The sequence below is a fragment of the Silurus aristotelis genome, assembly GCF_946808225.1.
Source record: "Silurus aristotelis genome assembly, chromosome: 4".
Taxonomy (NCBI): Eukaryota; Metazoa; Chordata; class Actinopteri; order Siluriformes; family Siluridae; genus Silurus; species Silurus aristotelis.
The window spans coordinates 3,834,867-3,861,915 of record NC_139577.1 but is presented as its reverse complement, the minus strand read 5'-3'; the positions used below and the strand labels follow the sequence as shown (position 1 = coordinate 3,861,915).

Below are 27,049 nucleotides of genomic sequence, written 5' to 3'. Positions count from 1 at the left end.
ATACATACACACACCAACAACAACAGATGTCATACTCACAAAATAACTTTATGAGACTGTGTTTATGCTTGAAGGTTGTCTGGTCCCTTTGACCATCCTTTTTTTTTTTTGTTAGTTTGTTGTTGTTTTTTTGTGTGTTTAACTCTCAATGCTGGCAGAAAGAGCTGCAAGAGAAAAAAGTCCACCCTTGAACAGTATAGAACAGTTTAAATGTGTTAATAAGGAAACATCTGGAATGTGTTTAGTGATTTTGGTGCTAATTTGTTGGTTGCTGCTGCATATTCTTTATTCCTGTGAAAAATTAGTGACACATTTACAATTGTGCCTAAGCAAAATAGCAAGAGCTCGGAGTCCTCATTCACTATTTACCTGACTATGTAGTCTTACTGTGTGATGGCTTGGCTGATTATTGGTCAGCACACAAGATGGCACTGGCATTATTGAAGTAATGGAAATAAGGAGACTAAAGAGAGGAAGCACTGCTGCGTAGTTTGAATTCCCATTGGTTCCACTGAGGGAGGTAATCCCACCGAGTTCAGGTATCACCAGGTATTTCGAATTGCATTATGGTTAATACATGATCAAAGTGAAAATGCACTAAAACCTCACTGAAAGTGGTTAAAGTTTAAAACGTGGAAAGGTCAAATGCAAGCCGTTTAAATCACGTTTCAGAATTCTACATTTCTTGTTGTTTTTTTATTTACGCAGTTTATTGTTTTTAACATGTGTGAATTATACTAGCCACTATGTATTCTTTAGCGTTTTTTTGCATGCGCAAAACAAATCTTATTAATATGTTCCTGTGGGAACTCAGATTTGAACTATGTTTCACACGTGGAAAGGATTGCATTATTTTGGATTGGTATGTGTGTGTACCAAACCGAAAGCCCTGTACCGCAAAAATCTTGGTTCGAATACCGTAACACCCCTAACATACTGTATATGTATATATTTATCTCTTTCAACACATGGAATTTCAGACATCAAGTTCATGGCTGGACATTTTTCTCGAATGTGCAAACCTCTGGCGTTAGGTCAAGAGATATTCAACACCAGGATTGGTTTTCATAAAATGGTAAATTTGATCGCATTTATCTGCAATAAGAGCTTTCTGGTGACTACAGGAATTTTTGTTGCAACCGCTGACTACTTAGCAACTCGTCTCAACTTGCCCAAACCTGGTAACCCTCCTAAGTCTTACTAAAACATCAAGAAAAGCTACACAGTACTAGATTGTTGTGTTTGGGTCAAACCAAGTCATCATAAAATGAATTGGAGGAGCCAGGGGACAGTTTGCAGATTGTTGATTGCTGCATCACCACTTTTCTTATGTTTAGAAAAATGTAATTGATTTAGGAAAGAGTGACTTAATATTTCGAGGGGGACAAGAGGAAGTATAGAGGTATAGGGCCTCCGTAAAAAGGGTCTGGACTTGCCCATGATTGATGATGAGGCAGGGGCATGGCATTATTTATTGAGTCATTTGGCCCAAGAGGAGAATTTAATTGAGTGGTTGAACACAAGGATGTGTGGCTGGACATGATTAGGTGCTGAGTACCCACTTAATGTGCGGCCAAGAACTAAACAGAATGAGATGGAAAAAATCTAAGGAAAGAGGAAAATGTTAGTGAGAAAGAAATGATGATGAGGGGGAGTGGCAGTGATTGGTTCAGCCCATTTTTTTTTTATAGCATTTCAATGTATGACAGAGGCCTTGCTACAGCAGTAAAGTGCTGTACACACAGCTCCTAAACACCCTCTAAACTGTGGTCAAATCCAACCAAGCCGAATATTTTACTAGCACATAACAGTTTCATTAAAAGTTGTGCGCAACGTTTTTACCCTGATTGTATTTCTTAATATAAACAGGTAATGTGGGTTTAAACTTTGATTTTTGTTTGTTTTTATTTCCAATTGTATCCAACTATTCAAAAAACCTTTTAAATATGAATGAAGATGTAAGTAAAGATATGAACAAGCATAAGCAAAGATATGAGCACTCAATTTAAGTTTAGCGATTCCTACACATTGGTTTATGCCAATAATTATATCAGCAATGATGTGCTAAAAGTCTCTCTTAAATATGTATGCATAAGCAAGAACCATTCAGCAATACAGAATAACAACTGCTGGTACAGTTCTTTGAATAAAAGCCTCTTTCATTATAGCAGATGTGCTAATCAAAGCACGGATTTATGGGTTGTGGAGTGTGACTGATCTCATTAACCACAGAACACAGTTCACTGCAGACTAATTGAGTCATAATTTACTGTCTGTAAGTTTGCAAAACATATTTTCACTCACAATATCACCATTGTTGGGACTGATGACTTTTGTTCTTGAGCCAATGAAAGCAGACAGATCATCTGGCTAACGTGCAGCTCGGAAAGGAAAAAAAAGACATCAGCATTTCCGTCTCTATAGCCCTGGTTTATGTACAGCCTCTTTTAAGAGATGACACACATCTTTTAGCTTTTATGTCCTATTAATAACCTTGTATGAAATATCTCCATTTGGTATTCTAAGTACCACTTTATCATAGAATGTATAGTCCCTGACAGCTTGATGCAATATTATTTACAACAACTGAAAAGAAAAGGGTCATGCAGTCATGAATGCATGAAGACAAGCTGTAGTGTTCCACAAAATGAACAGAGTAGCTAGTGTGAAAGGGATCGAGTCCTGATAGAATCTCCCCTATGTTCTCAATTCTCCTACGCATTGGAAGAAATAGAGCAAATTCTTGTGAGGTCTAGCCCTACGGAGATTTCATTCATGGCTCTGTGTTGATTTTGTGCTATCAGACCCGCATGGGTGTGTGATAAGACATGGGAATTTGGACTGTATAAACTCTCTGTGATCTCAGGTAGTGTCTCTCAGGGATACCAAACTGTGGCACAGGTGCCAAAAGTCTTTTTCATGAACGATGGTATAGACATTTGATTAATATGTACTTGTAAGTACAATGGGATTTTTTGAGGACATTATAACACAGTAAGAAACAGTAGAAATCGTGCATATTTATGCCATGAACTAAACTCTTCATCAAAGAAATGATGACTAGTCCAGAATGTAATCATCTTCATCTTTATCCTGATAATGGTCATGGAGGATCCAGAGTCTGTCCTAAGAACACTGAATTTAAGGTTGGGAAAACACCCTGAATGGGATTCCAGTTCAACGTTCACATCACCATACACACTTTAAAGTAGTAAAATACCATTTTAAAGCTGTAAGCCTAAAGCTGACAGATTGCTGGTCAACATCTTTATCTCATGGAAGAACTCAGGTTGAATTTCAGGAAGTGAATTTGATTGTGTAAAAGAGTTCTCCTAAAGTTCTACTAATAATGACCTGGATTGCAAGTCTTATATTTAATTCATTTCAATTTAATTAAATTAAATTTCTATAGCGCTTTTCACAATAGAATTTGGCTCAAAGCAGCTTTAAAGAATGTAAAAACTAAATTCACTTAGATTTCAATTAATGTGTATTTATCCCCAATGAGCATTTCTGCAGTGACTGTGGCAAGGAAAAACTTCCTTAGATGGTATGAGGAAGAAACTTTGAGAGAAACCAGACTCCCAGGAAAGGAAAACCCAACTTAATTTGGCTGACAAGAGTGTGATTATAAATCATTAAAACACCAAAGAGTGAGAATTTCATGTGTGATAATGACTAATGTCCTTTCTACAGTTTTATACAGTCAGATGGAATTGTGAAACTAGGAGCTCCTGAGCAACTCATGAATTAGCTTGGCATTTTAGTCAACACCAACTCCTCCATGCCAGACCCAATGTCAAATGTAAATGAATACTTGCAAATTTAATGTGAAATAATGCACATTATAAAATCATTATTACCATCATGACTATTGGATGAAAAGAGTCTAAAGATACATTTTTAATGGCTCTAATTTAAAGAATAAGCAATACAAAACTTAACTGTATAAAGGTTGAAAAGACAAGTGCAATGGCAAGGGACAAGTGCAAGGGAGTCAAATTCTTGCATTTGACTCCCTTATTTTACCCAGACAAACCAAAGAGCTCTTTAGCTGAAAATGCCTAAAAATTAGCACCTGAAAGAGTCAAATAAACCATTCTACAGCTACACATTGTTTCTTCACAGTTGAATCACTAGCCTCTGGGGACTGAACTCTCAGCTTATCAAAGCAATTGGCCTGCGGCACCTGAGACATCTGTCTGCAGGACAAACATCTTGGTGAAATCTTGGCTCAGCAAAACTATGTCCACACTTACGCCCGAATAAGCTTTGTTTAGATTTTTCTGTCAGTTTAACAGTACCTGCTGCAGGATTTTGGTGAAGACAGTTAGTGCCATGGCTCTTGTGAAATTTTTGTATGAGCTTGCTACAACAGATAAAAATATTATTCAAAGACAGTCCTTTCTACTTTTTTGTGGTCAGCACTAGGATCTTATTTCACTTGCCCGAACCTGGTGAAACCTATGCTGGAGGTTTGACAGGTGTTTCTCACAGTTGTCACTAAAGATGGCCAACTCAACCACTGCTGTCAAATCCAGAGTTCCTCAAAGTGGTTTAAAAGCCATCCACTCATTAGCCTCCAGGGCTGGAGACACCTGCAACTACCACTTATTCCAGTCAATCATAATAATACATTTTGCCAGTCTCTTTGTCATTTCTCAACATTCGGTACAGATTTGTAGAGAAAACCTCTCCAAAAGTCACTGCAAAATTTGATGGTCCTATTATTTTTGGCACAAGCTCAGTCAGAATGCATTCAATTACTCAAGGTTCAGTCTTCCCCCAACAACTTCATCGTTCAAAATTCGTTTAAATGAGGCCAACATGGTTGGGTTAATGCAAATGTTTTACATTTAGACAGTATTCATTTTCTTAGCTTCCACCTGATATTGAATCAATTACTGTGGTCCTCTATTCATCATCCCGACTAACGATTTCAGTAAAACATTTAAATTCCTTAACGTTTATGGGTTTTTCCAAAAGGGTAAAAAAGATGAAGAGTATAAAATTTGACACCATAAACCAAAAACCTATATAAATAAAAACTATATAAAATGAAAACACATGATACCTTACAATCACTGTGGCAATGTAAAAAATGAATAACCAAATCCAAATGTCCCACATTTCAAGAGTTTCTGTTATTTGTTACAATCAGTTGTAATAAAAATTTATCTGTCAAACGCCTCTTTGTCTTCGCTCATTATGCCCTGTCAAGCTTAATGAGGGTAATCTGGAAAACGTATTGTCTTTCTGTAACTTTTTATGAATTGAGGTCATTCTTGGGACAGTACAAAGACACAATCTGACAAGGTAGTTCCAAATGGAGCCTCTGTCAAGGAGACCGTTAATGCATCTAAAGTGTAATTATGTGGTTTGTTTGACTATTATCATGTCAAACTTTATTACAAAAGGGAATTTCTGGAAGCACATTTGGAGTGCAAGGAGAAAACAGATATCTGTCTCTCCTTAGGTCATTCATCCTTTTGTAGGAAAAATGTATTGGAATCAATCTTTCTGTATGTCATCAGTCACAACCTGAATTGATGCAAGAACTGCTTAAACTCTTAGACTGTTTATTTAAAGTGTTGTAGATTTACTATGTGACACAAAGCCTGTTTATTAGGAATGTAGAATCAAGGTCCAACATACCTGAATCATATAACAGCTTCATCATGCAGTTCAGTAACCTATGGTGAAGAAAGATGGTGTCACACAACGCAGTGATTTGTGAAATGTGCTGTGATTTAAGATGTGATCACTGATAGAAAATGATAAATTGCCCATAGATGACCCACACTTCTAACTTCATTCTTTCTACATACCTCTGGGATATTATGGGAATGAACTCATTCGAATCAGACTTCCAAAGAACAGCCATAACTCAACCCTGATAATATAGTATCTAAGACATGTTATGGCAGACAATACAGTTAGGCATCATTTGGCTAAACATTGATTTGCCACAGAGGTACAGGTTGCTTTTGTCTCATTTTTTTTACCCACAATAATGTAAATGTAGCTGTTTAGAAATTGACCTATAACAGATTTGTCATTGTCATAACTGGCACAAATCTCAATAAATGTGGTTTTCTCTCTGGGATGTATCGCCTCAAATAGTAAGCTTTATTTCATTCATATTGCACATAACCATCAGTACAGGCCAAAGACGACTAACTGTTTAGATATATAGTTTCTCATCAAGACATTTTAATGCAATACACAATATCACCAGTATATTATGTTTATCAAAACTGTTCCAATTTCTGTTTTTATGTGTGCAGTGATTCTGATCAAATCCTAAACTGTTACAGAGGAACAATGAAAGGTCATTGCTACTAAGAAAGGCAAGGCTTGTTTTTAAATGCATATAGAGCAGAATCTTGGGAAATTTGAGAAAAATCAAGAAAAAATTTTTTAGTCTGCACAAATCCAACCTTAACTAGTATTGGCCATTACCATTCAAAAGTCGATATATTGTTGTTAACCTGAAGGTAGAAAAAAGATTTCACCAGTGGCAGGCTGTCAGGACCTTCTCTGCTGGCCTAAACATCAGAATCACTGAATTACATTTTAATATATTTTTTTCCATAAATATGTATTAACTGGATTTCTTGCTATACTAATGCCATTCATTTATGCTGCATGAGATACCGGTATTCAGTGCTCTGTCATTTGTGTTTGTCTATAATATTGATGGTTTTTATATTGGTGGCGTCATAATGATCATATTTTGAAGTGGATTAATTCAGGTAGAACAACACTTAAGGCCTAGGTGTAAAAAGCACAACCGGCCACTGGATTACACCAAGCAATATAAGCAGTGAAAAGTCATGAGACCTCAATGATCGAAAGAGCCAAATCTTTTTAGTGAGTCATTTGCTTATGCTCGGTGTGATTTAATTTAATTCCACTTATTCACAAAGAACCCCTGACCTCGTGCTGGCAGGCTTCTTGAAAAACCTAATCAAAATGCAAAACGTGAAAAAAACAGTGAAAAACAAATATGGCGCATGTTTGACGAGACAGGCGTAAATAAATCGTGTGGCAGAGGTTGATAAAAAGGCTGCAGAAAGCGGATGAATGCTTTCTTGTGCCACCAAATATTAGCCAGCGCAAGCACGAATATTAGCACGCCCCGTGCACGCGGCCAAGTCGCAGTGATTGATGAGGCTCCGGAGCCAGTTTGCACTCAAACAGTGCGCCGCATAGCATGGAGCTACTGCGCGCAAGCAATTGAGCCGACATGACTAACACTGCCGTGCATGTGCGTTCTCATTAATAGACAGTGTCTTTTCCAAGGATAAAGATTACATGGCTTTGACAAAAATTATATATATATATATATATATATATATATATATATATATATATATATATATATATATATATATATATATATATATATATATATATATATATAAACCCGATTCCAAAAAAGTTTAGACACTGTACAAATTGTGAATAAAAAAGGAATGCAATAATTTACAAATATCATAAACTTATATTTTATTCACAATAGAATATGGATAACATATCAAATGTTGAAAGTGGGACATTTTGAAATGTCATGCCAAATATTGGCTCATTTTGGATTTCATGAGAGCTACGCATTCCAAAAAAGTTGGGACAGGTAGCAATAACAGGTAGCGGAAAAGTTAAATGTACGTATAAGGAACAGCTGGAGGACCAATTTGCAACTTATTAGGTCAATTGTCAACATGATTGGGTATAAAAAGAGCCTCTCAGAGTGGCAGTTTCTCTCAGAAGTCAAGATGGGCAGAGGATCACCAATTCCCCCAATGCTGCAGTGAAAAATAGTGGAGCAATATCAGTAAGGAGTTTCTTAGAGAAAAATTACAAAGAGTTTGAAGTTATCATCATCTACAGTGCATAATATCATCCAAAGATTCAGAGAATCTGGAACAATCTCTGTGCGTTAGGGTCAAGGCCGGAAAACCATACTGGATGCCCGTAATCTTTCTCAGACGGCACTGCATCACATACAGGAATGCTATAATGCTGTAATGGAAATCACAACATGGGCTCAGGAATACTTCCAGAAAACATTGTCCGTGAACACAATCCACCGTGCCATTCCCCGATGCCAGCTAAAACTCTATAGGTCAAAAAAGAAGCTATATCTAAACATGATCTAGAAGTGCAGGCGTTTTCTCTGGGCCAAGGCTCATTTACAATGGACTGTGGTCAGACGAATCAAAATTTTAAGTTCTTTTTGGAAAACTGGGACACCATGTCATCTTTACTAAAGAGGATAAGGACAACCCAAGTTGTTATCAGCGCTTAGTTCAGAAGCCTGTATCTCTGATGGTATGGGGTTGCATGAGTACGTGTGGCATGGGCAGATTACACATCTGGAAAGGAACCATCAATGCTGAAAGGTATGTTGAAGTTCTAGAACAACATTTGCTCCCATCCAGACGTCGTCTCTTTCAGGGAAGACCTTGCATTTTCCAACATGACAATTCCAGACCACATACTGCATCAATTACAACATCATGGCTGCGTAGAAGAAGGATCCGGGTGCTGAAATGACCAGCCTGCAGTCCAGATATTTCACCCATAGAAAACATTTGGCGCGTCATAAAGAGGAATATGCGACAAAGAAGACCAAAGACAGTTGAGCAACTAGAAGCCTGTATTAGACAAGAATGGGACAACATTCCTATTCCTAAACTTAAGCAACTTGTCTCCTCAGCCCCCAGACATTTGCAGACTGTTACAAAAAAGAAGAGTGGATGCCACACAGTGTTAAACATGGCCGTGTCCCAACTTTTTTAAACTGTGTAGATGCCATGAAATTTAAAATCAACTTATTTTTCCCCTAAAATTATACATTTTCTCAGTTTAAACATTTGATATGCCATTTATGTTGTATTCTGAATAAAATATTGAAATTTGAAACGTTCACACGTTCACGTTTTATTTACAATTTGTACAATGTCCCAACTTTTTTAGAATCGGGTTTGTGTGTATATACAGTGAGGAAAATAAGTATTTGAACACCCTGCTATTTTGCAAGTTCTCCCACTTAGAAATCATGGAGGGGTCTGAAATTGTCATCGTAGGTGCATGTCCACTGTGAGAGACATAATCTAAAAATAAAATATCCAGAAATCACAATGTATGATTTTTTAAATATTTATTTGTATGATACAGCTGCAAATAAGTATTTGAACACCTGAGAAAGTCAATGTTAATATTTGGTACAGTAGCCTTTGTTTGCAATTACAGAGGTCAAACGTTTCCTGTAGTTTTTCACCAGGTTTGCACACACTGCAGGGGGGATTTTGGCCCACTCCTCCACACAGATCTTCTCTAGATCAGTCAGGTTTCTGGCCTGTCGCTGAGAAACATGGAGTTTGAGCTCCCTCCAAAGTTTCTCTATTGGGTTAATGTCTGGAGACTGGCTAGGCCATGCCAGAACTTTGATATGCTTCTTACAGAGCCACGCCTTGGTTATCCTGGCTGTGTGCTTTGGGTCATTGTCATGTTGGAAGACCCAACCTCGACCCATCTTCAATGCTCTAACTGAGGGAAGGAGGTTGTTCCCCAAAATCTCGCAATAAATGGCCCCGGTCATCCTCTCCTTAATACAGTGCAGTCGCCCTGTGCCATGTGCAGAAAAACACCCCCAAAGCATGATGCAACCACCCCCATGCTTCACAGTAGGGATGGTGTTCTTGGGATGGTACTCATCATTCTTCTTCCTCCAAACACGTTTAGTGAAATTATGACCCAAAAGTTCTATTTTGGTCTCATCTGACCACATGACTTTCTCCCATGACTCCTCTGGATCATCCAAATGGTAATTGGCAAACTTAAGACATGCCTGGACATGTGCTGGTTTAAGCAGGGGAACCTTCCGTGCCATGCATGATTTCAAACCATGACGTCTTAGTGTATTACCAACAGTAACCTTGGAAACGGTGGTCCCAGCTCTTTTCAGGTCATTGACCAGCTCCTCCCGTGTAGTTCTGGACTGATTTCTCACCTTCCTTAGGATCATTGAGACCCCACGAGGTGAGTTCTTGCATGGAGCCCCAGTCCGAGGGAGATTGACAGTCATGTTTAGCTTCTTCCATTTTCTAATGATTGCTCCAAAAGTGGACCTTTTTTCACCAAGCTGCTTGGCAATTTCCCCGTAGCCCTTTCCAGCCTTGTGGAGGTGTACAATTTTGTCTCTAGTGTCTTTTGACAGCTCTTTGGTCTTGGCCATGTTAGTAGTTGGATTCTTACAGATTGTATCGGGTGGACAGGTGTCTTTATGCAGCTAACGACCTCAAACAGGTGCATCTAATTAAGAATAATAAATGTAGTGGAGGTGGACATTTTAAAGGCAGACTAACAGGTCTTTGAGAATTCTAGCTTATAGACAGGTGTTCAAATACTTATTTGCAGCTGTATCATATAAATAAATAGTTTAAAAATCATACATTGTGATTTCTGGATTTTTTTTTTTTAGATTATGTCTCTCACAGTGGACATGCACCTACGATGACAATTTCAGACCCCTCCATGATTTCTAAGTGGGAGAACTTGCAAAATAGCAGGGTGTTCAAATACTTATTTTCCTCACTGTATATATATATATATATATATATATATATATATATATATATATATATATATATATATATATATATATATATATATATATATATATATATATATATATATATATATAGCACCAGTCAAAAGTTTGTTTTATTCTTTTTAACATTGTAGAATAATACTGAATTAATTGAATGGAATATGTTTTATATTTTAGCCCCCGAGATTGCAAAAGTACACATTCTTCAGATAATCAGAACTTCAGATAAGTTCAGATACTCATGTTTTAAAAAGACTTTGGTAAAAAGGTAAGTACTGACTACACTTCTTGTTGCCTTCTGCCTGGCTCATTGTTAGCTTCATAGGCTAGCCTAGGCTAGAGAAAAGAAAGTACATAATTATTAGAAATGAAGGTCAGTCAATCTTGGTTAGACGTACAGAGGGTGAACAGACGGTTCCTGAATGTGTGGGTTTCACTGAGAAGCATGGGGGAAGAGGTGTCTGCACTTAGTGGAACCATCATATGTTTTGCAGCAGGACAATGACCCCAAATACACCTTTAGGTTAAATAAGAGTTATTTGTTTAAAAATGAGAGTGATGAACTGCTGAATAAGATGGCCTTGGCCTCTGCAATCACCAGATATAAATCCAGTTGAGATGGTTTGCGATTAATTGGACCAGTAGAGTAAAGAAAAATCAGCCAACGATCACTTAACACCTATGGGAACTCCTTAAGATTGTTGGAAAAACCATTCCAAGTGACTACCTCATGAAGCTGACTGAGAGGGTAGCAACAGTTTGCAAAGGTGTCATTAAAGCAAAAGGTGGCTTTTTTACATAGACATTTTTAGTAGGCTGTCATGGATGTTTGTTGTCCTGTTTGCATAAACATGATTTGAATAGACAGGTGTAATTCAAAATTTACACCGTTTGTATACACACACACACACACACACACACACACACACACACACACACTTGTGTACATACACAAACAAAACACATAGACAGGACTAGTTTCCATCCGGTGACAAGCTTTCATTCCCATTTTCTCCAAACTAAAGTGACTGACTGTGAAAATGGTGAAATAGCACACGGAAAAGTGTTGCTCTCATTATTTAAGCTAACATTTGCAGAGCAAACATACACGGTGTTCGTCCACAAACCTTGCCTTGTGTGCCCTGTGTTGTTTTGTTTAGCCGCAATCTGACACTTTAGAGAAACAATATTTAGATTGCGGTATTAACACCAATACCGCTACCGAATATGTCAGCGTGTACGCGGCTAATTTGTGTGCAGTGCTCGGGAGTTCAAAAGTCAAATGATGTAGATAAGTGTGCGTGAATGAGGAATTCCTCTCTGGGTTCAGCCTGAGGTTTGCTTGGTCTTATCATCAGTCATTGTCTAAAACTCTCACTGCGCTGTGAAATAGTTCATTCACATTTATTTATGTCCATCAGCAAAGCTGTAAATTCCAAGCTGCTCTCATTAGCAAAACTGTCCCTGCCCCCCCACCCCTCACTCTCTCTTCCTGTCTCTCCCTCTCTCTGTGGATTTTAATGTGGCTTTAAAGGCAGTGAAAGCTCTTCCTCAGGGAGCTTGTGGTCCATGTTGCTCTAACATCTGAAGAGAGGCCTAATGGGTAAGCAAACACACTCATTACCTTCACCGCCAGCCCAAAGGAGGACAGCATATGTGTGAATGTGTGCGACTTTATGCATGCTTGTATGTGCACACATGTTCGGCATTTGTTTGCCGTGTTCTTGCACTCAGGCCTGAGGCACAATTTGTGTGCAATTGTTCATTTGCATGACATGCTATTCCTTAAAGCAAGTGCATGTAGAAGAGAAAATAAAACCACATCGGCTTTGGGATTTCACAATCCATAAATGCATACTTGTTCTCTCTCTAATTTCAGCTAATTTTGAGCTTGGAAATTGATCTATTTTTGTATGCAACAAGTCACGCATGTAATAACTCGATTCTCACCCCTTTTTAGTTAACACTTTTATCCCGGTCATCGTCTCAGTGGATCTGGAGGGTTTCCTCGGATCACTGGTGAATGAAGCAGGAATACACCCTGTGTACAGTAGGTAGCAACTTCTGACACCCAGAAACAATTCACAAACAGCATCTAGACAACTTCTTTGCATGTTCAACAAAGGCAGAGGAAAGCCAGAGAACCCTGTGAAAACATGTGGACATTTTACTACGTGAAATGTATTTAATAAAAAACAAATAAAGAATGACATTCAGTAAATAAAGAACAAGCAATGCATCTGGATTTCATGCTCATAAATCAAGAGAAAAGCTACGCCTTTTTTCCTCACTTTAACCATTTATAACTGACGACTTTTCAGTCGTGACACCTTTTTGATTACCGCCATTAGGGTTGATTGGGAACTTCTGTGCAACCTAAAACAAAACGCCTTTTCTTTTCTTTATTTTTATTTTTTTTGCAGGCTTTATTAAATCCTTCATTGTAGACTTATATGGGAAAGAAAAACCTGAATGAATTATTTGATATTCTGCCCAGTTCCTGTCAGGGCACGCAGGATTAAAATTGTGCAGGAAACTGTTTGTTGCCCATTTATCTTCCATTTATCTTGTTCCAGCAGCCTGGTTGTTTATAAAATACGCTTCCAAAAGCATATTTCCAAAATGTCACCATAAGGGCTGCCAGTGGATGAGTTCAACTATCCATTAAAAATGTGATAACTCATGCTGTATTTAAACTATCAACTGCCCACCGTTTTTCAAAATATGTCTTTAGATTTGGAATATCAGCCCTTCCTGAAGTTTGTCCAATTAGTTGACAAATATGGTCTCTTGCTCTGTGTACAAGACTTGTAAACAGTTTTCCATGTAAGTATTCATCATGTCAAAAACGGTCCATATTTAATTTGTTTTATGCACTCTGGGAGCCCTTTTCTTTCTCTGTCCATATAATTTCCTTTCTGATGTTTATATCAGAAGAAAATCAGGAAGCTAATGACCAGAGAATGACCATAACATAGCATAAAGCCTCTGTAGGCCACTCTCAAGAGATCAAGGTCATGGTTCTTGTGCATTCTGCCTCCTTTACACAGATTTTTACGGTCTATGCTTTTGTAAACCATCACATACTTTCTAAACTCCTGTTTCGAGTCTAGTTTTCTGCATGCATAATCCTGATTCTTTTCATCAAAGAGGCATTTTTGGGATGTTCCACTTTTATGCTAGCTTGTGCTCAATTATGTGTTGTCTCAATGTTTTATTTTACTTTGGTCACAGATTTCTGGGAATAAATTTGACCTGAAATAAGGGCTTGGGTTTGACATAAATGAGTTGTGGTTGTAAGAATATCAGATTCACTCAAATTCATTCAATCATTCATCTTTTGTAAGTAGGTAAGTAACGTGTTCAGAATCACATACCTGAGATGTGAGATGACAATGTTACCTTCTGAAACACATACAGGAGTTATGTAGCAAAATGTATACAGTAAACAGTTTGAACCTTTTTAGAGGGTTATGTAATAAATATTCTTGCATTTTACATATTTTCCTTTCATTCTCTAGGTTTGCTCCAATCTGCTTTAGTCACCCGTGTGTCTGAGGTCTGAGCCCTGTTTGCTTTCATTAAGAAATTTTTGTGAGGATTAAAACTTTCAGGTTTTTTTTTTTTTTTGGGGTGGGGGGGCATGCTGTTCTAAGCGGGTTAACAAAATGTCTATCTTTAGTGTAGCAACATCTCTTTTCTGTCCTACGATCTTGCCTACAACGGAGATAACTGCTTCTACACTAGCTGAATTCAAATCCATGCTTAAAACTCATCTTTTCCCCTGTGCTTTCCATGGTCTATATTTGCATTTATGTTATTTGTTTTATTTTTTTTGCTTTTTACTATTATGTTCAACACTTTGGCCAACCAAGGTTCATTTTAAATGTGCTTAATACAAAGAAATGTAATTTGATTTGATTAGATGGGATGAGATGGATGGATGGATGGATGGATGGATGGATGGATGGATGGATGGATGGACGGATGGCTAGGGAGAAGGAATGGATGAATGCTCACATGGTTCTCACAATGTCTACTTTTGGTGTAGCAATAAGTTAGATGGGAAAACCATCTAAGAACATCATGAGTGGATGGATGGATGGATGGATGGATGGATGGATGGATGGATGGATGGATGGATGGATGGATGGATGGATGGATGGATGGATGGATGGATGGATGGATGGATGGATGGATGGATGAACAGATGAATGGATAGATGGATGGATGAATGAGTAGAGAGGGGGAATTGATTAGTGCTCACATTGTTCACACAATGTCTACCTTTTGGTGTAGTAATAATTTTGATAAGAAATCCATCTAAGGACAACATGAGTAAATGTAGGGATGGATGAATGGGTAGATGAATGAATAAATGGATGGATGGATGGATGGATGGATGGATGGATGGATGGATGGATGGATGGATGGATGACTGCTCACCTGGTCATAAACTATATTGGTCATAAAGCAATGACAGCTTTCTCTCTTGGGAGAAACTGGTTCATCATTCATGGGTGCAGAAAATCTGGAAAGACTGGGAAAGACAGACAGATGCAGAAGTGCTCAATTACTCGTTATATTCTGTTGGTTATTTTCAAATTCAAACTTCATTTTTGTTCCTAATCCTTTTTCGCGATTATTTTTTACCCCACAGATGCCTAGAGCAGACCATACCAATACCATGCATTCAGATTCTCAGCATGATGTCCACAGACATCACAACCACGTCCCAGCCAGATGTTCAGATGTCAGACATACAGTTTAGTGTGTGAACTGACATGATACAGATGTGTTTGTGCTCAGTTGGCTCAATTTTCCCACTACGCATAAAAATATTTTGCTGAAATGATCGCTATTACAACTACTTTTGACCATAGATAAGTAAAAAAAAAACTTAAAGAATTACGAGTTTTCAGATATATGAGGTTAGATTTACCTCAGAATGGCATTGCATTTTATTGTTATTTATGCCATAAATAAACATTGCACACAGTTTGGCAGCATAATGACTACTCATCAAAGGAAAAATAAGTTTAGAGAAGTCCTCTGATAGGCTGCCAAGTGCCCCATTATATCTGAACCATGCATAAATTATATTGCTCTATGCTTTTTATTGTTTCAAGTAATATTTTCACTTCTGAATCAGCTGGAAATCATTTTATTTCTTTATAGTATCTATAGCTAACACACATAACTGTTCCTATATGTTATTTAAAGCTATGTTTAATAAAAAAAAATACCTATATTACCTATATACCTACAAAAACTTCAACATTTGTCTTAAATATAAGTATCCAGTCATAAAAATGACACCTTTAAAATGGACATAATAGTTGATAACAGTGGGGATGCAATGGGGATGCTTTAACTGTTGTATGCCCACTTCTAATCTAGTCTATTATTTAACATATTTAAAAAAATATTTTTTCAAAAAGAAGACAGATTCTTTAATAACGTGCTTAAAACAAAGGGAAATAGATATGACCACTATAATATGGCGTAACAGACAAATAGACAGATTAGACAGAGAGAGAGAGAGAGAGAGAGAGAGAGAGAGAGAGAGAGAGAGAGAGAGAGAGAGAGAGAGAGAGAGAGAGAGACTGGCAACAGATTAACCTTTTCATTGACATTCATTCATGAACACAAGTGACTCAGTAGCAACTTGCTGTGGTATAAGAGAAATAAAACACATCTAGACAATGAAATTAAAAGCCTCTGTTTTCCTCCCTCACAAAACTCTATTTCTTTTGAAGATCAGGACTCTTCTCATGTGGTTGTATCCCCAAGATGGCCGATTTGATAAGAGTCTTGCAAAACAAGTTCTTTTCTCTTCCTTTCTTTTATGTAAATAGTCCTGTTATACCCCTTTTGCTTTGAGAGAGGAGGGGTCCTGATGAATATTAACAGGCTTCGATGAGGCTGTTGAAGTTAAGCAGCGTGTGTTGATATTGCAAACACACACCACAATGTGAGAAACCACAGATTAGAGAAAGGTCCAGAGGCTGTGTCCTAGCACCTCACAAAACCACTCCTGCGCATGAACTCTCTTATCTGTTTCACTAACACACATCTTGATCAGATCTATCCGTTTCCATTCTGAGCCTTGAGGCATGGCTTGATCCTGATCAATCAGCATGTTGGGGTCAGCAGGGACTCATCAGTGGATCTTTGCCCTTTAGCTATGGGCTTTTTAACCACATTAAGTATTGATACACATTCCCATGTTGTTGTTTTTTTATGCTAAGTATCACTGGTTAGATGTAATTTAAAAAATGTTCCTCTGGTTTCAAATTCCCTCATCTTATCCAATTTTCAAAAACATTCAAACGAACAAAAAACTGAACTGAACTGCCATTAATATATTTTCTGCCAATAATATACTTAAGCATCTTAAGTGTAAGAGAAAATGGGAGAACAAATTATACCTGCAGTAACAGGAACTACCCCACATTTTTAGAAGTAACTATGTTTGTAACTATAAACTTTATTTAAAAAAAAAGCTTGATGTGTCAGTGCTCTTAAAAAAAAAAACTGATTTGGCCAACTTCTATGGTAGAAGAGTAATGATACGCTTTAAAACCTGTTATTAGTCCATGATATTCAATCCCACATTGGTCCACATTATACCACCCCATCACTGCTCGTTCTCCTTTTACAGCAACCGCATGTTTTTATTTACTACTTCACATAGACTAACACTATTTTTTGTTACCTGTGATACTCCATGATTTATTTTACTGTCTTCGTCATTTTGTCCTAAAGGTTTACACATTTTTGCACAGCTTTGTGCTTCATAAGCATCAAACAGCATTGCGTAGTACTGAATAACTAAGCCTTATGCGTGGGGAAAAAAGAGGAAGATCAATAATAGTTTTTAAGCTATTCAGTGTCAAAATGAAAACCAAATGAGAATGTTCCTGACATACTGCTCTTTATGATTTCTTCCAGTTCTACTGTTGCTGTGGACTACAGGCAGGTGTGTGTGCGATATCGGAGAGTGTTTTGGGTGGGATCAGGCAGCATGCCTCAGGACCACCATGCTAGGCTTTGTTCCTACGTTGGAGATTCTCCTCTCCTTTAATTACCCTGCATCACACCGGGCAACAAGAGATGTCTGTCTGACAAATGCCTCTCGAGAAACACGTCGTCTATAAACAACTCATCCCTACAGTCAGGAATGTACCGATGCTTGGGAGGTGGCTGGTTTTCAAAGGGTTAGCGCAGCGATGGGTTGTTTCATTTCCAAAACAGCTCTTTATTTACAGACCTCACTCCCACACAGTATTTATTTCTTTGCCAGTTTTGTTAATCACATTGCTATCCACCGCACTGCCGTCCACCATTATATTTTGCCATGCCCTAACACCACACTTCATTTGTATTATTTGTATTTGTATACTGCACATACACCATCAATAAAAATATCCAAAATTCTCTCTCTCTCATTTAACCTCTATACCTATGTTATTGTGGCAATGTGCCACACAGCACCAAAAGATCCAGAAGCTCGAACATTGAATATCTATCACAATCATAGTTTAGAATGGCATATAATCCTTTTTTTACCTAGCCTGAGAAGTTCAAATGTTATAAATTTATTGTGGCAAATATACAATGTTTCGATATTAAAAAAGCTTTAGTTGTTCTGTACTTTCCAACTCTAAACCTAAGTTGATGTATTATTGTGAGGTATGAATTGCTTGGTTCACACCTCTTAATTTCTCATCGTCCTGCTCATCAGCACCTGAGCAGAGAGTCACGATTCTCCACACACAGAAACCCAACAGCGTCCGAAAAACCTTGAGGCAGCTCAACAGTTCATTAAGTTTACATGATATTCAATAAGTACTTTTCCATTCTGCTGTTGTATGTAATACCAGTGTGGTCTGAGAAATAGTTAGGTTAATAGACTTAACATAATATTTTTAAAAAAAAAAGACAAAATGTCTTGGTAACTGCAGATTCTAGTACTTCATATGCCATGTTGTGCTTCTCCACTCTTTGAAGGACACATGCTTTTATATCCTACCATAGAAAAACAACAAGTGGGTAAATAATCAAAATGACAGCATTGTTGCTACAGGCCACAGAAGAGAGCCGTGTATCCAAAAATAGTTACCAATTTACAGTAATCCCTCGTTCCAGATACCCCCCAACTCTTAAAAATACCACCTGTATACCGTAAAATCCTGCGATACCGCGAAGAATCCGCAAAACGAAATTAGATATGTTCTTTGTGAAAACCCGCGTTACAGTGAGGCCGCAAAAGCTGAATCGCGATGTGGCGAGGAATTACTGTACAGACTGTAAGTTGTCTTTTGCAAAGGGTTTGTCTCAATGGGCTTGTACTCCAGTAACAAACCTTTATACTGTATACTCTATAATTATAAAATGTGGAATCATTTTTAAACATTTAAGTCTTGAAATGGGGTTCTCTCCCTCCCAGGTGCAGTAAAACTCCTTTTACTCGATGTGTTTACTGCTTTCAAGTCTGTTTCATCTAGTGTTTTTTTCTTTCACATGTGTAAAATGATTAGATTGGCAGAATGCAGCAGGGCTACAAATCACTGAGAAATTACAGTCACATTACTGAGCTGTGGAGAGCAGCGGCTAAGCTAATCCCTGCTGACAGAGTCTGAAAGGCTTTCTTGTTGTGGCACCCCATTCTGTGGCCTTAGACATCTTAAAAGTCAGAGAATATGTGTGCGTTCTGCTTTAATGGCATTAGGTTCAAATGTCTGCATTAAGGTTGATTAATCATCTGCAATTTGCCACACAGCACCAAAAGACCCCTGATCAGGAAGCTCTATCTGACAAACAGATCAGAATATTAAAAAAGCTTCGGAAAGAGCTTGGATGAGAAATACCATCAAGCATCAAATCTCAATCACAAGTATAGTTTTTATCCTTTGCAAATGCCATATAATCACCCCTGTCCTTTGAAATCAGCTCCAGATCTGGCACAATGCCCCAGAACCCCTCTAACCCCATCCTCCTCCTTCCACCATTACTTTTATCAAAGGCTTAGCCTGATTTGCAGACTATGCAGAAAATGTGATTTGAAAAAGAAGAGAGAGGGAAAGAAATGAAAAGGAAAAATGTGGAAAAGTCAGCGGAGTGTGCGACGACAAAGAATGGCGGCGCATCGGCAGCTGTGTCCAGCTCACGGAACGACAAAAGGACCACTGTGTTGAATATGAATAAGGGGTGAAATGTATAGCCCCCAAAAATAAAACCCAACAAAAATTCTTTATGTCAAAAAAAGACAAGAACAATATAAAAACGATCCCTGTTGCATTGTTCACTACCTGAAACATGCCATGTAGCAATTCAAGTAAAAAATATTGAAATACATGAGTATTTAGTGTACACAGTGCTTGTCTAAATAGAGCCACAAAATCCCTTCAAGTGCTTCGAAATCCTCCTGATGGCAGGCATGTGTGCACAGGTGAGAGTGCAAATAATTCATGTGCGTCATTATATGTTTTGCCCTGAAACTGCACTTGATCTCTGCTAAACATTCCACATGTAAAAAAGAAAAAATCATGTGATATATTTTTAACTGAAAAATGATACCACAACCCTTATATGGGGAACAAAAACTGAATATATATGTCCAAAAACACCAATCCAAACATATCATTTGGAAAAATCACAAAGAAATATAAGAATTGTGCTAAAATCTAAACAAACCATTTTGGAAAAAAATCGGCTAGTATAAATAAATGGATCATATGTAAATATCACGTGCAAAAATAAACCATGTGTAAACATCCCGTGCAGTACAATAAAATAATCTGTAAAGCAATGAGGTAAAATGAATAAAATGTGGAATATTAATCCGCTGTGTTTTAAAAATCAAAACCCTTGTTGTTATGTTGAATCACAACATGATTATTAAAATGTGTTTGTTTTTTTTTTTATTAGGGAGCATCATTATTAAACTGCACGGATTTTTTCGTTTTTTTTATTTGGAGAAATTGAAGCAAAACTTTTTCCACTTTTAATAAACTAAAGCAATCTAAAGCAAATAAAACAATCTAGGACACTGGCGTATTTAAATAAGGGGATGAGGGAAAATCAAAGTCGCTTTCAAAATATCCTCTTCAGTACTGATACACTTTTAGAAAAAAATGTTTAAATGTGAAGGTGATGCACCTGTGAGCAACCTGATCCATGGTGATGACACAGCAATGCATGCTCGACCGACAGAGAAAATGTGATGATGATCCGCTCTGTCACAACAAAACCCTGGACCTGTAGAGAGCACGCAGGTGTGTGATGGCCTCACATGACCTCGACGTAGCTTCAGGGAGAAAAAAAAGGCAAAAAAAAAAGATGCATTCCAGTCATAGTTGAGAATCCCTCAAACTCTGCTGTGTCTGGGCTACAGCCCAGACACATTTCAGTGATCAACTCCATTACGATTAACCCTTTAACTCTGTGGCTGTTATTGTTTCCGTAGAAACAGTTCATTCACAATTTTTGTATATCTAACATATCACACGATTAAAGCGTAATAATTTACAAAAAGTGCTGTTTAACAAACAATAATGTGTAATCTTTAATTAGGTAAGATGTTATGTAAGGAAATGTAAACATTTTTGGAAGGAGTCTCCAGTGTCAGTGCATTGTAACAGTCAGAGAGAAGGTTTCTCTTAAGTTTCTCTTTTTCCATTATTTTGGTCTGCTTTTTTGGTCTTCTTTTAGAAATGTGAAAATTATGAAACGGTATAGCGAAGTCATTCAAGGGTAACAATTTTGTGTTTTAAAATGTTTAAACCTGTTTTAATCCGTACCTATTTATCCCTCTTGCTTTAGTAGTTGTTAAAGAGAAGCTTTTGAAAACCCATTCCTGGATTTTTTTTATTATTTTGGCTAGTTACAGCAATCTCCAACTTGGTTGAAACAACATTTCTCTAATAGTACAACTCCTGAGTGTGTGAGAAGGAGCTGGTGTATTAGACTGTAAAGCATGGTGAGTAGGCAGCACTAAAAGTGCACTGAAGCGTAGAGGCTTCTCTGTCTCTGTCAATAGAAGCCTTGTTAAAAGTCAAGTCTTAGCCTTAACACCCCCACATGCCTTCCTGCCCTTCAGTGAACTCCCTCACACCTCTTAACCCCCAATTAAATGATCTGCTTTTTGCTTACTAATGGACTTTCCATTAACCCAGACTCTCTCTTCAGATTACTCTTGTAGACATACTCAAAAAACATTTATTTGGCATGTGGCGGCCTTTTTGTAATATTAATTGGGATTTTGTTACAAAAATTGGCTTGTGACAACTATTTTGTTACATTGATTGGCATGTGGTGGCCATTTTGTTGAATGAATTAGCATTTTTTTTTTACATTAACTGGCATGTTGTGTCCATTTTTGGTGGCCATTTTGTTGCATGAATTGGCATTTTGTTACATTATCTGGCATGTGGTGGCCATTTTTGGTGGCCATTTTGTTGCATGAATTGGCATTTTGTTACATTATCTGGCATGTGGTGGCCATTTTTGGTGGCCATTTTGGTGAATGAATTGGCATTTTGTTACATTAACTGGCATGTGGTGGCCATTTTTGGTGGCCATTTTGTTACATGAATTGGCATTTTGTGACATTAACTGGCATGTGGTGGCCATTTTTGGTGGCCGTTTTGTTGCATCAATTGGCATTTTGTTACATTATTTGGCATGTGTTGGCTATTTTGTTATACTAAATGGCATGTGGTGGCCATTTTGTTAACATGCGGTGGCTATTTTGTTATATTAATGATCATTCTGTTACATTATTTTCATGTGATGGCCATTTTATTACAGATATTGACACGTGGCAACTATTTTGTTGCATTAATTGGCATGTGGTGGCCATTTTGTTACATTAACTGGCATGTGGTGGCCATTTCATTGCATTAATTGCTGTGTTACTGCCATTTTGTCACAGTAACAGGTTCTGTAAATTGCCCCCTTTTCTCTTTTATTTGGAAGAATTGTATAGGAGTTTTTCAAATGTATTCGCAAAGGTATTTTGTAAACTTTGTTCGCAAAGTATTTTTTTTTCCTCAAATGAAATTTCTACAAGGAATGGAAAAAAAAAAAAAAACCTTCGTATAGTCTTTAAAAATGTAGTGTGCCCACTATCTTATGTTAACAATCTGATATTTGGTTGCATTTTGCGTTTAAATAGGTAACGTTTAAAATAAACAAGGTTGAACTTTTAGCAAAGAAGTTAGCAAATTACAAAATGTTTTTGACTAGCATTCTTGCCAATGAAACTTGTATAAATTTTGGAAGCTGCAATTTGGATAAAAGGGATGTACTTTTAGATTGACCCTTTCAAAGTCAGTCAGTGACACAGTTCGAAACAAATGAAGGAAAATGGAAAGCAGGAACTTACTTCCTTGTTAGCATGAAATTCAGGAACATTAGCTGAAGCAATTAGCTGTTGAACATGTGACTTGTGGAATGTTCTAAATATTTCATAAGGGGGAAAGTTGTCAGATGGGGTTTGAAGGTTTTTTCATTCTCATGAACTAATTATATGAAACATATAGGATGTTGTGAAACACATTTGACCCATGTTTAATAAGTTTTATACATACGTTTTAAACATAAATGGAATATCTGTGGAAAACAAATGGCACCACACAATGGAATCACCCACTCAGACTTCATATGTACTGCTCACTCATGATGTATTAAGATAAATAAATAAAAAAAATTTAAGTATACACCAGAAATGACTTGCAATTGCTGCATGTTTACCTGTTAAATAAACTTTCTTTCTGCTTCTCCCATTAAATATCACGTAGTAATTGTAACATGCTAAATTAAACAAAATGCATAATGTATCATTGTCGGCTTTTTATTTTTATTTTTTCATTTTAATCCAATTTTACTGAAAGTACTTTTGACCCAATCCGAACATAAGGGTTAATATATCAGTGAGTCCCCAGGCCCCTGCTGTCCTCCTGGTCATGTTTACCCAGGGTGCACTGCTCCCAAGTTGGCTGTAAATCGAGCTATGGCAAGCCAGCAGCCATTAAAATGGGTGATGGGTTTGACAGTAATTTCTCCACACAGCATGCCAAAGCTGGGCCTGAATGCATACTGCTAGTGCCCGTTAAACACACACACACACACACACACACACACACACACACACACACACACACACACACACACACACACACACTTCTGTGCCCAGGGAATGTCAAACACCATGCCCAAAGAACATGGTATCAATAGTATCTCTGTGTAATATGTGTGTACAAGAAAGAGTGTGTGTATGTGTGTGCATGTTATAGGGTCAGAAAGAGAGGGTTGGGGGGGGTATGTATGTGTCGTCTGTATGTGTATTGGCAAGATGTTTTTTAACACCACAAATCTCTTGATGAACGACGCTTCAGGATTTGGTGCAAAATTTTTCCCATGTTCAAATATACAAATCTTAAGTGTTTATGACTGATAATAATTTGTTATGGTCATAGCGAATAACACACATAGCCGATTGAGAAGACGGGGTCAAAAACTGGAACAGGAAAGAAGGAAGAAAGAGAAACAGATTGGTTGAGTTCTTGAATCTGATTGGTCAGAATTGTTTGCCGATTTATTTCTAATAACAGCAAATATGAAAAGTGCAAATCACTGGGTGATGCTGATTCACTTGTACGTTTAACATTCTGAGAAAGTCTTTCAGGGCGAAGGAGTACATCTTCTGTGGTTTCTTTGCAACATGACAAGCTTTTCTTTTGTCTGCTATTGGTTTGAACCTGTATCGTTCTTGTGTCTGTGTTCTGAGTTCTCAGATTTCTCTCACCTCCCATAGAACATCAATGTATTGGCAATGTATTACATGAATTGCCTCTAGATGCAAAAAAGTGTGTGTATATGTGTGTGTCCGCATGGTGGTCTGCAAGAAACATCCAGAATATCTTGCTCAGAGTTTACAGGATAGGCTCCAGATCCATTGCAACCCTGATCAGAACAAAGTGCGTACAGAAAACAAATAAAGGATAATCCTCTTTGTTTCTGTGTCAAAAATGTTAAATATTCAGGCTGGCGCTTGTGTCTGATGCATAACCATGACATGCCAAATATTTCTGTTTAGAATTATTCCCTGTGAATGTTCATGGGTCAGTCAGTGGATTCATGGCTTCATGTCTTTTGAACGCATCATCAGACTCAGGTTGGAAGGTTTGTGTGGGAACATAATTAGCAATTTTGGTGATTACAGTCAGAGATCGCATAAATCTGTGCTCAGGTGTGACCGTAAATAAGAAACACATGATAAAATTATCAAGGGTATATACACACACACACACACACACACACACACACACACACAATTACTGGAGTAATACTAAGCATATTGTCAGGTTCTCCACTGAGCTTGATTACTGTTTGGGCACAATATAAAGGAATTTCCCCGAAGGCGAGTTTGGGTTCTGTTTCTTAAAGCAACCAGCTTACTGTCTGTTTTGTTCCTTTTCCTGGATCTGCATCTGATTTGAGCTGTTTAAGGCAACTAATAAGCATGTCTGGTGACTCATTACATTTCTGTCATTTTATTCTGACCACCCTCACCGAAACCAAGCAGACGCTAAGCTGATCTGCTCACTCGAATGCTTTATTTTAAAGCTTAGAAACGAATCGGGCGCTACTGCCGGTGAGTCTCCTTTTCTCTGTCGTGACTCGTTTCACTGAAATCATCGTTCATTGGCTGAAATCTTTCAGGGGGAAAAACGGTAATAAACTGGGGGTTTAAGGTACAACCATGGTTCCTTGGGTGGCCTTTAATAACACATTGTCCTTTATAATGCAATTGAGTTTTTTTACAGTGGCGGACGAAGTACACAAACCATGTACCTGAGTTAAAATAGAGATACACAAGGTAAAAAGTACTCCGTTTAACTACCTCTTGAGTAAAAGTACAAAAGTATTTGCCTTCAAATCTACTTAAGTATTATTATTTTTAAGGCTATAATGTCCTATTATCACAAACTCCTGACTTAAATTTTTCACAACACCTGTGGCCTTAGTTGAAGTAGTTGAAAATAAGGTTTTAGGCTCATGATAATTTTAATGGAGATTAATCAATTTAATAGATTTGACTCATTAATATCATTCTAGTAATAGACTGGTGTGTTGAGAGTAACATTATTCTTTTCACATAAACTGAGTTGATTAAGCTAAGAGTCTTGTGACAAAAATGATAATAAGATATTGTTTTATTAGTACATGGTTTGTGTACTTCGTCAACCACTACTATTAAAAGGTTCTGCTTGCTGTTAAACTGACGCTGAACTGTATGTTGGTGATAAGTAGATACCACTAAGCGGCAGTCAAAACAAGTTCAAAACAGAGCGCGCTCTAACCTAATTGGTGGTTTGCTGCGTGCTTGAAAGGTTACGTTTTTTATCCACCCAAATGGAAATGCTACAGTAAAGTACAGAAAAACGAAAAAGCTTCTTAATACATAAATTACATTTAGTTTGTTACTGCCTACCACTGTTTTTTCCCCACTTTTATCCTTTATAGGCTTGCAATTTTATACTGATAATTATTTAACAGGGTTAATGGGTCAGTCATACTTTCACTGTTATCAGTTTAAGGATACACTTATACTGTACTTTGGGAAACACAGCTGTAACTTTTTTTTTTTTTGGTCTTGGAGGTTGGACTTTCTGCGTATATTGTTTTTCACTTTTTTCATTTACTTTTTAAATCTAATGGGCCGTGATCATTATCTTTAATGGTCTTGGCCTACATATATAAGCCAAGTACCGGTAGTTATATAATAATATTTAAAAAATGGTCATTTGCTTATCTTGTTTTACTCATTTTTTTAAAGTGATTCATTTTATTTTTTCCATTTTTTTATGACATGGTAATTGGATAAGCTGTGGTTCAGTATATAAATAAAAGCACTAGTACTAGGATTTCCTGGCTCTCTCCATGTCTGTGTGTTTAATGATGGTGGGATCTTCATCAATGGTTACTGTACCTAGTGTCATCGCTTCCACTCTCCCTCTACTTCTCTCTCTCTCTCTCTCTCTCTCTCTCTCTCTCTCTCTCTCTCTCTCTCTCTCTCTCTCTCTCTCTCATGTGTTCACGCTGGGGAATCTGGCAAGCTTTTGAACCATCAGTGGATAATCTCCCCCTTTATGTTCGGCGGGGTGTCAAGACCAGCCCTAGTTCTGGCTAATCTCACTGCTCCAGGACTTTTCTCCTAATCACCAATAGCACACCAAGTGTGATGACCAGGGTCACAGTCAGGTCAATGGGCTCCCAAGAGAGTGTAGGTGATGAGAAAAACAAGGGGGTAAAAACTTGCTTTAGGATTGAAAGCCATTGCCAGATTGGGAAAGTGTGTTCAAAAGGTTTGCGCTTTTGTTTTTTTATTTAAAGTTATAAATAAAGAATCATTAGCAAGTA

General features: G+C 37.5%; 1 long non-coding RNA gene across 1 annotated transcript in view; it reads right to left on the bottom strand.

Annotated features, from left to right (window-relative positions):
* Positions 1-23,076, bottom strand: part of LOC310725553 — a 33,857-nt gene extending 10,781 nt beyond the window's left edge. Inside the window, exons 1-4 of the long non-coding RNA XR_014533416.1 lie at positions 23,010-23,076; positions 20,783-20,930; positions 15,065-15,158; positions 12,569-12,764 (exon numbers count right to left, since the gene is read on the bottom strand). This is a non-coding gene — a long non-coding RNA (uncharacterized lncRNA). The remainder of the gene's footprint in view (positions 1-12,568; positions 12,765-15,064; positions 15,159-20,782; positions 20,931-23,009) is intronic.
* Between the last annotated feature and the right edge of the window lie 3,973 nt (positions 23,077-27,049).